Raw genomic sequence first — 15,057 nt, forward strand, 5'->3', positions numbered from 1 at the left:
CTATTGCAGGAGTGAATTATGCAGCGTTAGGCATCGTCAGACGTGACACAAAAATAATTGAATACAGAACCTAATGGCAATCAGTTCTCGTTAAAAATGTTTGCTTGTGCAGAGGAATTAATTGAGCTTAGGAGAATCCCTTGAGGTGATGTCATCCCCAGAACACCAGCCAGCTAGCACATGGGACTTGGGTCTTTGGTTTAATGGGCTAATGTTCCTGTCTGCTACGCTGTGCTGGTTTCCAGAGGTGCGGAACCTTCTGATCTTGGGCAACCAGGGTGTATAGACCTGTCACTTACTGTTTCAGTTCCCCTGCAGATGGACAGGAGCCCTGTGCAACTGAAGCAGGGCATCCTGGACAAACTCCTGTACTGCCCCACCCAGGCCCTCACCATCGGGCGGACCCAGTACTGCCCAATGGTGCCGTTCTTTGCCGCAAAGCCCTAGAATAAGTGGACACACCTCCTCCTCTTCCCACTTAGCGATTTCGCTAATGGACTAATCTTGCTGTTACTGGAATTGGCATTACTGCTGTAATGGAATTATGTGGCTGAAGATGGCCGTCGATGAGGGGCTGGATGCAGTCCACACACTCACCTGGCGGCTGGGACATATACTCTTTATTTTTCCAGTGATATAGAAAACGAATTTTAACCGTACCTCTTTGAAGAATCTCTAGAAGATGGACACCATCCACGGAAAGGAAGGGTAACGACAGATATCACTGCTCAGTGGATCCCCATGGCACCATCCCGGGTCCAGCCAGCCCGGATGCCTGGTGCCATGTGGACCCTGTGAGGACGGTAGAGGTTGGCTGATGGATAGGACTGGCGCTGGGGGTAGGTAATGAGGGCAGGGGGGTTCAGACACAACTCCTGAAGGTTTGGCTTCTCTGACTGCAGTGCTTTGTCCAGCGCTGGCTCTCCCTGTCACCCACCCTGATCTGCCACTGTACTCTCGCATGGATTTCAGAAGCATTCCTGTCAGTGTCCTTTTCTAATTAATTTCATTTGCTTAACACTCTTTATCCTGAGTCATTTTTTCCTGTTTGAAGAGCATGTACAGTGGTATGGGAAGGATCCCTCTGGCAGCATATGGCAGATTTGACTTGCCTCTTGTATCTCGGGCCTCATTTCCCTGTGACGCTGTGAATAGAAGGGAGATTCCTGTATGTGAAGGTCTCTCACTAAGTACTGCAGCGGGGGAACTCGGAGAATGAACCTGATTTTGGCCACTCCTCTGAGGATTGTCTGGTTTGCCATGAGGCTGGAGTTTGCCTGGCTGGGATCTCTGCTAGTCGGCCTTCAGGGAGAAGTTTGTCGCACGTCAGGCTCCTTGGTGGCTCTGCTGTATGGGTCAGTAACATGATGCTCCTTCCATCTTTTGGAAGATGTGTTTTGTGTCGAGTAGGTTACTAATTTATCTCCATTTTCCATACCCACTTGCCCATTGCAGGGTTGCGGAGGCAGAGAATAACCCAGGGCGGGGCACCAGCCATCACCTGTCGCACACATTCACACCTATGGACGGCTTAGCTAAGCTGCTAATATTAGGTGTAATACGATGGTGTTCCTGCAAGCTGATGTTTGCCAAGTGCAAGAAGTTCTGAGACCCAATATTTAAATTCGAGGTTATGTTTAAAAAAAATTTGGGGATTGCATCACAGTTACAGAGATAAGCAAGTGATGTTTTTGTGTAACGTGCTCAGTGCAGATTGTAAGAGTGACTGCTTGAGGAAACTAGTTCAGTAATTATTGGTTTATTCTAATCAATTAAGTTGCTTCACATTCTGCAGCAGCACAGGTGTTTTGGTGAAATTTAATAACTTAGCCATTTCTGTTCAAAAAAGGGGTATGGGTATTTTTCTTTTAGCTGATTTGGGGTGAGTTTCCCGAAGCGTTCTTAACGCTACGTCGTTCTTAAGTTCTGTGTTAAAAGATAGAACTAACGAACGACGTAGCGTTAAGAAGGCTTCGGGAAACTCACCCTTGGTTGATTAAAGCAGAGACCAATTTAGAGAAGACTGTCTGTCACTGGAAACAAACAGTGGTGTAGCCATGGTGATGAAAGTTCGACCCGACGGCACGCAGAGTATTGACAGTAGATACGTCAGCGAAGTGGATTTAACTCGACGCGTTTGAACAGATTGCTGTACTCTGGGGTTCTAAGTACCTTCCTCGGTGCTTGTGGGAATTTCGAGTGGCCGAATGTGGATAAGCCCCTGCTTCACCCGGGTGTTTCAACAGCGCTTCTCTCTAAATCAGTCTGTGAGCCCCCCCCCCCCATGTCTCCTCTTGTGGTTACTGATTTGGCCTCAGTCCAGGCCTGTAGCCAGAAATGTTGTGGGGAGTCCGATAGGTCCCTCTTGGTAGATTTTCCCGACTGGGGAGGGGGGTCCTCCGCCATAGATTTCATAGAATGGGGTGACTGAAGAAAATTTGGATGGGGGTTCAAACTTGTACTTTTACTGCCTGGCCACTACATGCCTGACTGCGGGGGGAGTTCAAGTTCACGATTTTATAAGGTAGAAATGTCTTGCCTCTTACATCCTGCATGTATTTTGCATTCTCTACTCATATTTGTATGGGTCTCTTCTGTGGTTTCCTCCTCCGGTCCAAAGCGGGGGGTGAATGGGCAGGGGGGGGGGGGGGGAGTGCCCTGAAGTGCCCCCTCCTCTGTCACACACCGATTCGACACATATCATTGGCTACTGATAAGGTTGGCCTCTGTATATGAATTGTGGCCCTTCTTGGAATCAACCCCGGTCCTAACAATGCCTTTAAGGTGGATCGGTGTCTGCAAAGTGCCCATAGTGTGTGAGTGTGTGTCCTGTGATAGCCTGGCATACCATCCAAGGATTTCCCTGCCTGCTGTCCTGTGTGTTCTGGATTAGACTCCAGACTCACCCATGACTCAGTATTGATAAAGCGATTATGGATGGATGATAATTTGTGTATCTCTGGTTGATGTTGACCTGACCTTGAAGCCTGCACCTCTTTTACTTTGTGTGGGATAGACCTCTCTGACGTGTCAGAAGAGTCCCTCTCCATCCAGGCGTGGCCAGCACCGACGATTCAGATTTAATTATGACGATGGCTATTCTTCATCCATTCAGCAGTGAGCACGCGGCGAGGAACAACGGAATTAATAATAGTGCTCGGAATGATTCGGTGGGTAGGGAAATGTGGCACATAAATCTTGGGGAATGTAACACTACGCCGTGTGCCGGAGTCGGTGGTCAATCATTCTAGAGTTGGCCAACTAATCTCCCAGCCTAGGCGAACCGGGCCGCCCAGTGGCTCGTATCTGTGATTAAAAGGCTTTTTCTCACTGCAGGAACTTTCTTTCAGGAACCAGGATATTTTTTAGAAACCAGGAACTTCCGTTGCATTTCCACTACAGGAACTGATTGTAGTTCCGGATCCTTTTTTAGTCCCTACTCTGGAATAGGTACTTTTCTCTTGATCAGGTACTACTGGGTGGAGGTTACAGCGATAAACTTTGCTGATTGGTGGACCACAAGCACTGGCACTAACTTGGCAGTAAGGCAGAAGCTTAGGGAAAAGAGAAGTATTGGAACAAAAATTGAGCAGATGGAAGACTATGTTTGTATCTCAATTACAGTAAGTGCATTAATAAATACATTTTTTGCTTGCAACTCTTTATTTCTGAATCAAAAAATTAAACCAATAACAGGTATATTTTTGTCTAATCTCACCGATCCCAGTGGTGAGACTTGCTAGCACTTATTAGCAGAATAACATTACATCGCTTTTATTCTGTGGAAAATGAAAGATTGATCTGGTGGCCAGATTTCTGAATGACTTACAGACGCGACCATATAAATAACGTAAATAAAATGCTGTCCTGATTTGTCCTGTATTTTCGGACTAACAACTAACAAAATGACTTGTTCATCCTTCCATTGTTTTGGGGTGGTATAGTTTCAAGTGAAATTACGAGTGAAGTTTTACCTACAAGCTACAAGTCTCTCAGGCTTATTTAGCCTAAAGGTAACAATTTCTGTTGCGCTGTGAGAAAATGGCACACAAAAGTGGCCAGGAGCTACAAAAGTTCCTGGTTGAGACGGCTCAGGAACTTGGAACCAGGTTCCTGAACTTCAATGTGAAAGCACCTAAAGCGGACGCCAGTTCTCCCACATCTCGATCTGTCTGCCCAGGCATTGCCATAGCGATCAGGCATCTTTATGTCCAAGCATATCAAGTTGCAACTCCAGCATTGATCGGCAGGGCATAAATCGCACAGCGATGAATGCTTATTAGTCATGAGCGAAATCTGATCACCCCACACCCGACGCCAAGCGAGGAAGACAGAACGAGACCTGAGATGCCAGGCCTCACTCTCGGCAGGCATTGGGATACAGCTGTTCTCATGGCAACATTCCTATGGTGGCGTTTGGCCTTGAGCACTCTACACGGCATGGCTGACACGCCAGGCATGTAAACAAAAGCCCATTCAGTCTTGCAGTTCCTCCATACATTAATAAAATACACTTGCCAAAGTGGGATGGAGGCGTGGAGGGATGCCCTGGGTAAATTTGCCGTCTTTCATCTGGATTAACATTCATAATGCCGGTAAAGTGGGATGGAAGCAGAGACGAAAGCAATTGATCGTTGGCTGATTTTTAATTTTTTTTTCCCTCCAAGGGCTTTCACTGGGTTGATTCACTGTGAAAAGATGGAGTGGGTGAGAGGCATGCTTCCTGCCCCCAGCTGCATGACGGCGTCACAGGCTCAGGTGCTCCACATCGCGTCCCCGGCTGCTGTAAACCGGCCATTGCATTCCCACCTCTCCAACCTGCCTCTCAGGTGGTGACCCCCACTGGCTGAGGGCCCCTCTGAGGGGCATCCCGATGGACGACTAGCGTCTGAACCGCCCGGACCTTTTCACTCCTGCTGAAAGCATTTGATATGTATCAGCTCAGTGTTTGCTAGTCACGACCTACATTATAATTCAGACATTTACAAACCCCCCCCCTCCACCCCCACCCCCTGCCTACCGGCTGATTTGTAACGATTGTTAGTGTTTTCCGTGCGAGCTGACGGCATCAGGATGTGTGCCGTGAGCTCGCAGCCAGAGCCTGCTGCATTTCCGCGGAGACCTCCCTGCCAGATCCCTTTTTCGGTCCTTCAGCTCGCGGCGCCAACGCAGATCCGGGCTTCTGCTCGTTCCTCGAATGCCGTAATAACGATGATACCTATTCAAGAGCCCGAGCTGCCGTCAAGCTGCCTTGTTCTGTCTGTTTAATTGTTTATAATGGGGATTAGTGCAAATGTTTGCCGGTCTAATTCAATAGACGGCATCTTAATATTTCACAGCTGCCACATGCCGCGCTCATAAACACGACAGCGAGCGTATTGTCTGAGGGAAGCAGGAGATGCAGCATTAATCACTAAAGGCTCTATCCATGAATATTACTGTCTATCTGGGCCTCGTGCTCGCTTATATGATACGTCAGGCTGACGGAGCGCTGCCCTGAAGAAATGGATTGGCCTGTTAATTAGTAGTAATTAAGCTGAGTGCTCGTTAGCGGTGATGAAGCGCCCTGATGCTGCTGTGGAGCTCTCTGAGGTGGATCTCTCCAGGCTTAAGTTTAGGCTGCTTAAGCTTTGGGTGTTTGGTTCCTACCCATCCCGGTTCTGAAGTCTTGCTGCTTTAGGATCTGTTTGGGAGCTTCCAGAATTCAGTATTATTAGACTGGAGCGTTGCTCTGCAAGGTCAGGCTGAATGACAGGAGGAGGAAAGCTGCCCAGTACCGGCTAGGTGGTCTCCATCCTTACCAGTAAGCGCAGACTAGCTGGCACGTCAGGTGTGGGGGCCGGTATAGTGGGAGGCCTCCAAGTCTGTTTCCTGGTTCGGTGGCGAATGTCTCAGCCCTCCATTTCGTAGCCTTTGAGCTGTGCAGCCACGTGGGAAACACGTGGGAAGCACTCGGGCCGTTTGCGGAGACTCAGGACGTGGCTGTCTGCTAGCTGATACGAGTGGAACCTCACCTCCATTTAGGATGAACCGCAGGGCATTCCAGTCCCGGTTCACCTTGTGCCGCTCGTGGACCTGACTCAGCCAGCCTGGGTGGCCCCTCTTAGAGAGATGTCACTGGGCTTTGGTCGATTGCGTGACATGAAGCTGAAATACCAGGAGGTTGATGGGCTGCATGAAAGAAACAGCAGATGAGCTCATGACTGGAGGGTTGTGCCAGGATTTCAATAAGCCCACAGCGGTGGTGAGAATGAGGGCGGGGCTGTGAATGCCCTTAGGACAGCAGAGGAGCATCTGCTCAGTCAGAAGGACTCTGTTGCTTTCTAATTAGCACCACTGCTATCGTGGGCTGTAATTCTTCATGCAGTTTTGTCAATTTGTCATATTATTTGTCTGCCAGGCATGGGATTTGAATCCACAACCCTCCGGACACGGGTGCAGATTCCTGTCCCACCGAGCTACATACTCCCCCATAATGGTTATTCCTCTCCCCTTCTAGCCCCCGTCCCTAGCTCGTAAGAAGAGGTAGCGTTGAGTGAAAGTAAACGTGGCCACATGTGCTCAGGATGAAGAGGAAAGGACTGCAGTGTGAACGCAACTCATATGTGTACTGTACATGCTAGGAATGTAGCGATACACTCAACTCACGAGTCAATCCGATTCACGATTCTCAGTTCACGATATAATTTTCTCACGATTTTTTTAACAGAATGAGCTGCAGACAAATTTATAAAAAAATATCACTTTATTTATCTTTCTAAACTGTGCAAAACACGTCTTCTTAACAGTGCAACTGCAATTGAATGAAATACTGTTTTAAAAAAATCCCAAATCAAAATAAGTAAATAAAAAAACTTATTTATCTTGATTTGGGATTTTTTTTTTTTAAGTAAATAAAAAAAATAATAAAACTCCTCTCCTGGAGCCGACACCTTATCGTGGTGGAGGGGTTTGCGTGTTCCAATGATCCCAGGAGCTAAGTTGCCCGGGGCTTTATGCGCCTGGTAGGGTCACCCAAGGCAAACAGGTCCTGGGTGAGGAACCAGACAAAGTGCGGCTCACAAGACCCCTAATGATGCACAAAATAATGGAACCACGGTTTCCCTTGCCTGGACACGGGTCACCGGGGCCCCCCCCTGGAGCCAGGCCTGGGGGTGGGGCTCGATGGCGAGCGCCTGGTGGCCAGGCCTGTACTCATGGGGCCTGGTCGGGCACAGCCCGAACAAGGGACATGGGTCCCCCCTCCAATGGGCTCACCACCCATACTGTAGGAGGGGCCATAGGAGTCGGGTGCGATGTGAGTTGGGCAGTGGCCGAAGGCGGGGACCTTGGCGGTCCGATCCTCGGCTGCAGAAGCTAGCTCTTGGGACATGGAATGTCACCTCTCTGATGGGGAAGGAGCCTGAGCTTGTGCGCGAAGTCGTGAAGGTCCAGCTAGACATAGTCGTGCTCACCTCAACGCATGGCCTGGGCTCTGGAACCAGTCTCCTCGAAGGGGGTTGGACCCTCTTCCACTCTGGAGTTGCTCACGGGGAGAGGCGCCGAGCGGGGGTGGGAATACTTATTGCCCCCTGGCTGGGCGCCTGTACATTGGGGTTTACCACAGTGGATGAGAGGGTAGCCTCCCTTCGCCTTTGGGTGGAGGGATGGATCCTGACTGTTGTTTGTTGGCAGTTCAGAATACCCACCCTTTTTAGAGTCCCTGGAGAGGGGTGTTAGAGAGCACTCCTCCTGGGGACTCTCTTGTTCTACTGGGGGACTTCAATGCCCATGTGGGCAATGACAGTGAGACCTGGAGTGGCGTGATTGGGAGGAACGGCCCCCCCGATCTGAACTCAAGCGGTGTTTTGTTGTCTTGGACTTCTGTGCTCGTCATGGATTGTCCATAATGAACACCATGTTCAGGCATAAGGGTGTTCATATGTGCACTTGGCACCAGGACACCCTAGGCTGCAGTTCGATGATCGACTTTGTAGTCGTGTCATCGGACTTGCGGTCGCATGTCTTGGACACTCGGGTGAAGAGAGGGGCGGAGCTGTCAACCGATCACCACCTGGTGGTGGGTTGGCTCCGCTGGTGGGGGAGGAAGCCGGCCAGGCCTGGCAGGCCCAATCGTATAGTGCGGGTCTGCTGGGAACGTCTGGCGGAATCCCCTGTCAGGAGGAGTTTCAACTCCTACCTCCGGCAGAACTTCTCCCATGTCCCGGGGGAGGCGGGGGACATTGAGTCCGAATGGGCCATGTTCTGCGCCTCCATTGTGGAGGCGGCTGACTGGAGCTGTGGCCGTAAGGTGGTCGGTGCCTGTCGCGGCGGCAATCCCCGAACCCGCTGGTGGATGCCGTCAAGCTGAAGAAGGAGTCCTATCGGGCCTTTTTAGTCTGTGGGACTCCAGAGGCAGCTGACAGGTACCGGCAGGCCAAGTGGGGTGCGGCTTCGGCGGTCGCTGAGGCAAAAACTCGGGTATTGGCGAGGCCATGGAAAACGACTTCCGGATGGCTTCGAGGCGATACTGGTGCACCATCCGGCGGCTCTGGGTGGGAAAATGGTGCAACATCAACACTGTTTATGGTGGGGATGGGGTGCTGCTGAGCTCAACTCGGGACGTTTTGGGTCGGTGGAGGGCATCGCGTGGACATCGGGGGCAGTGCCTCTGGACTGGCAGACCGGGGTGGTGGTCCCCCTCTTTAAGAAAGGGGACCAGAGTGTGTGCTCCAACTATAGAGGGATCACACTCCTCAGCCTCTCTTGTAAGGTCTATTTGGGGGTTCTGGAGAGGAGGGTCCGCCGGATTGTCGAACCTCGGATTCAGGAGGAGCAGTGTGGTTTTCGCCCCGGACCGTGGGAGGAAACCGGAGCCCCAGGTGAAAATGGGGAAAGCGTGCAAACTCCACACAGAAAGGACCCGGGACCGAAGCCAAGCCCTTCTTGCTGTGATGCAGCAGCGCTAACCACTGTGGCACTGCACCGCCCGGCAGTTCATGCTCAATTTCAAATTCGCTCGCCATCTCGCATTCGGTCAAAACCAAAACCCGGTGTGCGACATCGACGTGAATACCCAGTGACATCTGACGTCGAACTGACGTTGTCAAATCAAATGTAATATTACACCAATTTTCTCTTGAAGTACTCCTAAAGCGATTCATTTTCCCGTTCGATTGTTAACCGATTTGTGATTCATCGTTACATGCCTAGTACATACTGTATGTGACTGAGGCAGAGCAGAAGTGCGTTGTAATTATGTGGCAGATTGGTTCCTCATGGTCACCCGCATGCTAGGAGCTGTCGTAAAGCTTGCTCGAGACCAGCCACCAATCTCACTGCTTCCAGAGTCTCGACTGCCCCCTCTACCTCCATAATGTTCTTCTCATTTGTTCCTGGGAGCCAACCCTTATGTCCCAGCTGTAGAGTTATACAGTTGTGTGGTTGTTGTACAGAAGGACGATGGGGATCTGGGTGGATGAAGCCTGATGCAGTTGTGAATTTAGATCTAACTCATTTACCTGATGCTTTTATGCAAAGTGAGAGTAGAGGGAAGGATTGTGATATCTTTGTGTGCTACCTGACACATGAGCCCCCCATGAACTACAGGTGATACTACATGTAGCTACAGGAACAGATTGCTGTTCTCTCCCCCAAAAAATCCCCGAAGCTCTCCACGGTCTCATGTAGCCTGCAGTCACAGGATCGCTCTGACACTACTGTGACTAATGAAGAAATCACCATTTGCCTCTCTGCTGCGTCTTACCACCGCCACTCCCCCCCCATGCCAAATCTTTCCCCCCTATTTATGAGGAGTGAGCAGCTGTGCAGTGACCACAGCGGTCTAGTTGGTGCCAGTGAAACAGCGCCCGCCCACTCCCCCAGCTGATGGCTCACAGAGCTGAGTGCCTTGCTGGACCGGGTACAGCCTGTGCCCCTTACATGAATCGTTCCCCTGTTGCTTGAGTGTCAGGTGTGTGTCCATAAACAGGAAGCAGCTGGGGGGCCATGGGCAGTGTTTCTCTCTGTGGCATTTACTCAAAATCTGAACATCGAAAGTGCTAAACAGCATATTTCTGAGTTCCATGTAAGATGTCCTGCAGCAGCCGGTCGGATTTGGGGTTCTTTTTCTTCATTCCTATTGGCTGGATCACTGGCTTCTTGAGGTTTTATGAAAAATGATTGGTTCAGAGAGATAACCAATCAGATTGTAGAGGAGGTGGGTCCAAGCAACTAGAGGAGGCTGGACTAAGACATCTGATGGTCCTGCCTCCTCTAGTTGCTAGAACCCACCTCCTCTACAGTCTGGTTGGTCTTTTTTAGTTCTGCCCTCAGAACATTTTTATATAAGTAAAATTCCCATGAGTAGATCGCTGCCCCTGCAAACAGCTCCTCCTCATGTTTATGAGCAGATATCAATGAGCTATGGTTCAGGTTTTAGATTCGGCCATGGAGGAGCACTCAGGTGGGTATGAGCCAGGAGGCAGAGGAGGAGGTGTTACCAAAATAGTGGGCAAGCATGTTCTGGGGAAGCATCTACTGTCTTCGCGAAGTGGTACAGAGCCCAGTGTTTGTATGATGCCGTAACGTTGCCGCGGCCTAATCAGAACGTAACGGTAACATTAAGCATCAGCTGCCTGGCACTGTTTTGAGCCAGCTTGGTGCATCCTGATCTCCAGAGGGGAGCCCGGGGAGTGGGTGTGCTCCTTGGCACCACTGAGCCTCCTGATCAAATATGCATGTATTCTAGCTGATAATTGCCAGGGTAGACTGAAGAGCTGGAATTATAAATAACACACTTACTGCTCGGCGATTAGAGGGGCCCTCCTGTTTATTTAATCAAAGGCGACGAGCTTTAATTATCCCGCTCTCTTGATGTTTGTGCGCGATTTGCCCTCCCATCTCATGCAGGCCTGGCCGGTTCCTCATGCCTCACGGTCCCCCACCCTGCTTACTACTCACCCCCTCCTTGTGTCCCTTCCCTCGTTTCCTTTGGGATCCGCTCCTCCTCTCCCAGGCCTCGTCCTGTGCCCCCCTCTTTCCCATAATCTCCCATCGCTTCGTCTTTCTTTTCCGTCCAGCCGGTTGATGACTTTGCTTGCCGGAGTACAAGTTTCTTGCATGAGCCTTGAAATATGAACCATATTATGCCGTCAGCCCTCATTAATTAGTGATAGTCACTTGATTAATGATATCGGCTTCTACCGGAATGTGTCTGAAAGGGCCGTTCACAGAGGGTCCCCTTTAATTTGTGTACCCCACGTGCCCCTACGGAAGGGTGTGCACCTGCTCTGGGTAGAGAACGCACACGGTGCTCAGCTTGCAAAGGTTTGGCTTACATGGGAAAGGCAGAACAAAGGCTTTCAGTCTGCGGTTTAGTGGGAAAAGACTCTGCATTCCAGATTATGACTGTCGGAATCTGTAACAGAAAGACTGGGATGAAGGTTCAGGCAGACATTGCGATGTGGATTAAGATGAGCACTAAGGTTTTGTGCATGCAGAGGCTGCAGAAGCCTATTACAGGGCCCAGCGAAGATGACTGGTACCTAAACTTCACTCCACAGAGGCAATCACCGAAGGCAAAAGGGAATCAGTTACTGTATTCTCACCCTGGCACAGCCCGAACTCACACAGTGCCACGAGACGGCATGAGAATCAGATTGTTACTCTGTCTGTGGCGCCCCGGCAGAGGGAGCGTTTTGGGCGGCCGGCGCCCCGGCAGAGGGAGCGTTTTGGGCGGCCGGCGCCCCGGCAGAGGGAGCGTTTTGGGCGGCCGGCGCCCCGGCAGAGGGAGCGTTTTGGGCGGCCGGCGCCCCGGCAGAGGGAGCGTTTTGGGCGGCCGGCGCCCCGGCAGAGGGAGCGTTTTGGGCGGCCGGCTCTGCACACGGGCCCCCTTGCCTGGGAGCAAGCTTTTTAGAGTGTTTATTAGGGACCATCTGCCTCTGCTATCTCCAGATGGGCACGGCTGGGCACAGAGGTTCGCTCTCTGTAAATAACTACTGGCTCACAGGCCTCCCTTCCACTATCCCCAGCCCTCTTTTGACCCTGCTCTCGCCTCTTTTCATTTGTCTGTCTCCTCGCTCGTCTCCAAGCCCGCTCTGCCCCCCTCTGTGGGGGTGCCGGGGTTCCGAGGGAGCGATGTGTCCTATTTCAGAAGGTAACGGAAAGCGTTTTCCCGCTGCCCCGCTCTCTAACTATGAGGGGGCCGTGGAAGTCACACGGCTTTGAGGCCCCCTGGAGCGGAGACTCCTGATTGGTGGGTTTCTGTGGCCACTCTCCATTATGTTGCCCTGGTACCTAATGAATCTCCCACAGTAGGTCAGCTCTCTCTACTTAAGGGTGACCGAAATAAGATGTTACCACACGTCTCCGGGATGCAGCTAATGGAACCAGATACGACGGCTCTTAGACTCAGAACTGCACTATAGAGATATCATTTTGTTTTCGTGTTATTAATTACCAGCACTTACTGGAATGTCTTTTCGCCGCGCCGTATCTTCAAAGCGTGTCGCTCCCCCAGCAGACGGACGGGCTGTGCTTATTAATCTGCCCTCACGGCTGATTTGAATTACTGATAACAAGAAGAAGTCGCACGATAACAGGCTGGGGTCACAGCCAACGTCGCGCTAATGGACCCCACGATTCTGCTCTCCTGTCAGCCCGAGTGTCTTTCATCCACTTCTGGGTCCGCATATACATTCATTTCATTAATTCTATTACTTTAAGGATCAGTTTTTAGATTTGCTTTTTGTTGCTGTAACATATCTCTCTCTAAATTGGTCAGTGTGTGTGTGTGTCTGTGTGTGTGTGTGTGTGTGTGTGTGTATGGATTATGTTTATATTACATTGTGGGGACGAAATGTTCCCCACAATATGATAACAACCTGTTATTTTGACATTATGGGGACCGTTTTCAGGTCCTCACAAAGATTTTGAATGCAATCAAAAAACTAAAAATGCCAAAGGTCTGGTTTTATGTTTTGTTACTTATGGTTAAGGTTAGAGCATGACCTTGTGTCCTGAACCTCCTACCATAGGTGCCAGGTAACACTGAACACTACATTAGATGGGCAGTTCTGGTAAGATAAAAATACTATAAACAGTGCTCTAGTCTGTCTTCTCTTTCAGTGTGTAATGCCCTTATAGCCAAGATTGTAAGAAGATTGTCCTGCTGTAGGTATTTGGTATTGAAAGGCTAACTGATGGCTTATAAATTTGCCAGTAGATTTTTCTCATTCCTTTCGGCAATCTGGTGGCAGGGCTCAAAGTGCTGTGTCTTCAGCGAGCAGCAGAGGTGAATGGGCATTGAGTGGGTGTCTCTCTGGACAGGTCGCCTGACTGTGCAGCATGGTTCTCGCTAATCTGAGACTGACAGCGGGCCGGCGGGCTATCTCCGGGTTCCCATGTGGCCACGCCTACCCCGTCCTTCCTCACGCCCTGGCACACATTCTATGCCAGCCATCGCTGGACAGCCGCCCGGGTGATGCGATGTTTCTGGGTCCCCAGCCACATCTGGCAATCGCTGGTTGGCCGTGTTTGTGAGTGTGACCCCGTTCTTTAGTTATGTATTCCTCAGTCAGCCCCCCCCTCCCCCCCCCCGATGACCTTCAGTCGGCATGTAAGAAGATCATGTAGTCAGCAATTTGCAGGTGTTAGAAAGCGTTTCATTGATTCTAAACCTGTTTCTTACTTTAGGATTGCCAGGTTCCGCGTCAGATATTTTTTTCTGTTTCCTGTCTGAGTCAATAAGAGCGTTTAAACTGGGATAAAGTGCCCAGGAAGGCATGTGAGGTGGCTGCCTTTCTGTTTTAAACGTATCCTATGTGTTTCTGGGCTGCACTGCCGCTGCCAGGATTAGCGCTTGGCTGCCAATGGCGTTTCACTGATGGGCTAATCAGACATGACTGGGGTGGTCCGGCTTTTGCCAAGCCGATGTTATTTCTGGAAAGTCAGACACCTTGGTGCTGGCCCACGTAGTTCTCTGTGGCGTCGCGGCGGTACTGTGGTCTGCATCTCACCCCGGAATATTCTAATCTCAAAGCTTCAGGCTACCTTTCATCCCAGGAAGCCTTTCGTGGTTAACATCACCTGTTACCCTGTGGGGGAGGCAGCTTCCACAATAGCTCTGACTGATCTACATACAGGTCCCCAAGGGGGGGCTTTGTTCCCTTGTCAATCTCCCTTTGAGGTGGAGGCGGGGGGCGGGTGGGGGCGCTCCTCCTCCTGCCGCTTGTGTCTGACTGCCCAGGCTGGGTGCACCGTGATGGTGGGGTGTCATGGTCATGGTTTCCCCCCCCCCCACCCTGTTTGCTGGCTGCTGTCAGGGGAACGCTACACGCTTCAGACGCTTGACCCCGGGGTCACGGAGTGACCTCTTTCTAACCCCCAGGTGATCCGAAGCCCATGTTTTCTATCAGGCAGGAGTGTCTTACAATTTTGCATTTCCTGATGGGGTCTCAGTTCCAGGTGGAGGTGGGGGGGCGGGGGTTGCTCACGTTTCAGCATTTCTGATGTGGGGATCGCCCCCGCACTTTGCCACCTGGGGGATCCCTGCAATTGCCAGGCGCAGCGGGCTGTCGACTCCTCCGAGAGCAGCCTGGAGAAGCTCCCGGTCGATGTGGGGAGCTTCAGGCCCCAGTCGCACGTCGCACTGCAGACGGCTGTCTCTGGGGGCAGGGCGCGGCGTTCTGTCGCGTCCCGGCATTTCGGAGACGGAACGAGTGCGCCGCGTGACTCATGTCTGCTCGGCGGAGAGCGGGGTCTATTTCTGGCTGCCCCCGGTGCCGCTCTTCACAGCTCAGATCGCTCCTGAGGGCGGCGTGAAGGCAACCGGGCCGAGATGAAAGTGCGCTCCCTATGTGAGGCGCCACAGAACCTTCCGGGGATGAAGTGCTGTCAGGATGGCGCCCCGGGACAGTGCGGTTCAGAGGGGGCACCGCCTGAGTGTTTCAGGTGGCCTTTTTGTTTGCTTAATCACTAAAAGCACACAAATGTCCCCCAACCCCTTAAGGCTAAATACAGCATTCGGCCCGTTAACGCCATTCCTGCCGTTTAGCGTCTGAAATGGGCTCTTAACCA

At 51.2% G+C, this 15,057-nt stretch overlaps 1 long non-coding RNA gene across 1 annotated transcript; it reads right to left on the bottom strand.

The window, feature by feature from the left end:
* Positions 1 to 4,684: 4,684 nt before the first annotated feature.
* On the bottom strand, positions 4,685 to 12,558 carry LOC111848835 (uncharacterized). Its single transcript, XR_011989715.1, has 5 exons — positions 12,450 to 12,558; positions 10,942 to 11,398; positions 6,015 to 6,171; positions 5,021 to 5,918; positions 4,685 to 4,913 (listed from the first exon to the last, which is right to left on the bottom strand). It is a non-coding gene; the product is annotated as an uncharacterized lncRNA (long non-coding RNA).
* Positions 12,559 to 15,057: the final 2,499 nt, after the last annotated feature.

Source organism: Paramormyrops kingsleyae, chromosome 3, assembly GCF_048594095.1.
Source record: "Paramormyrops kingsleyae isolate MSU_618 chromosome 3, PKINGS_0.4, whole genome shotgun sequence".
Lineage (NCBI taxonomy): Eukaryota > Metazoa > Chordata > Actinopteri > Osteoglossiformes > Mormyridae > Paramormyrops > Paramormyrops kingsleyae.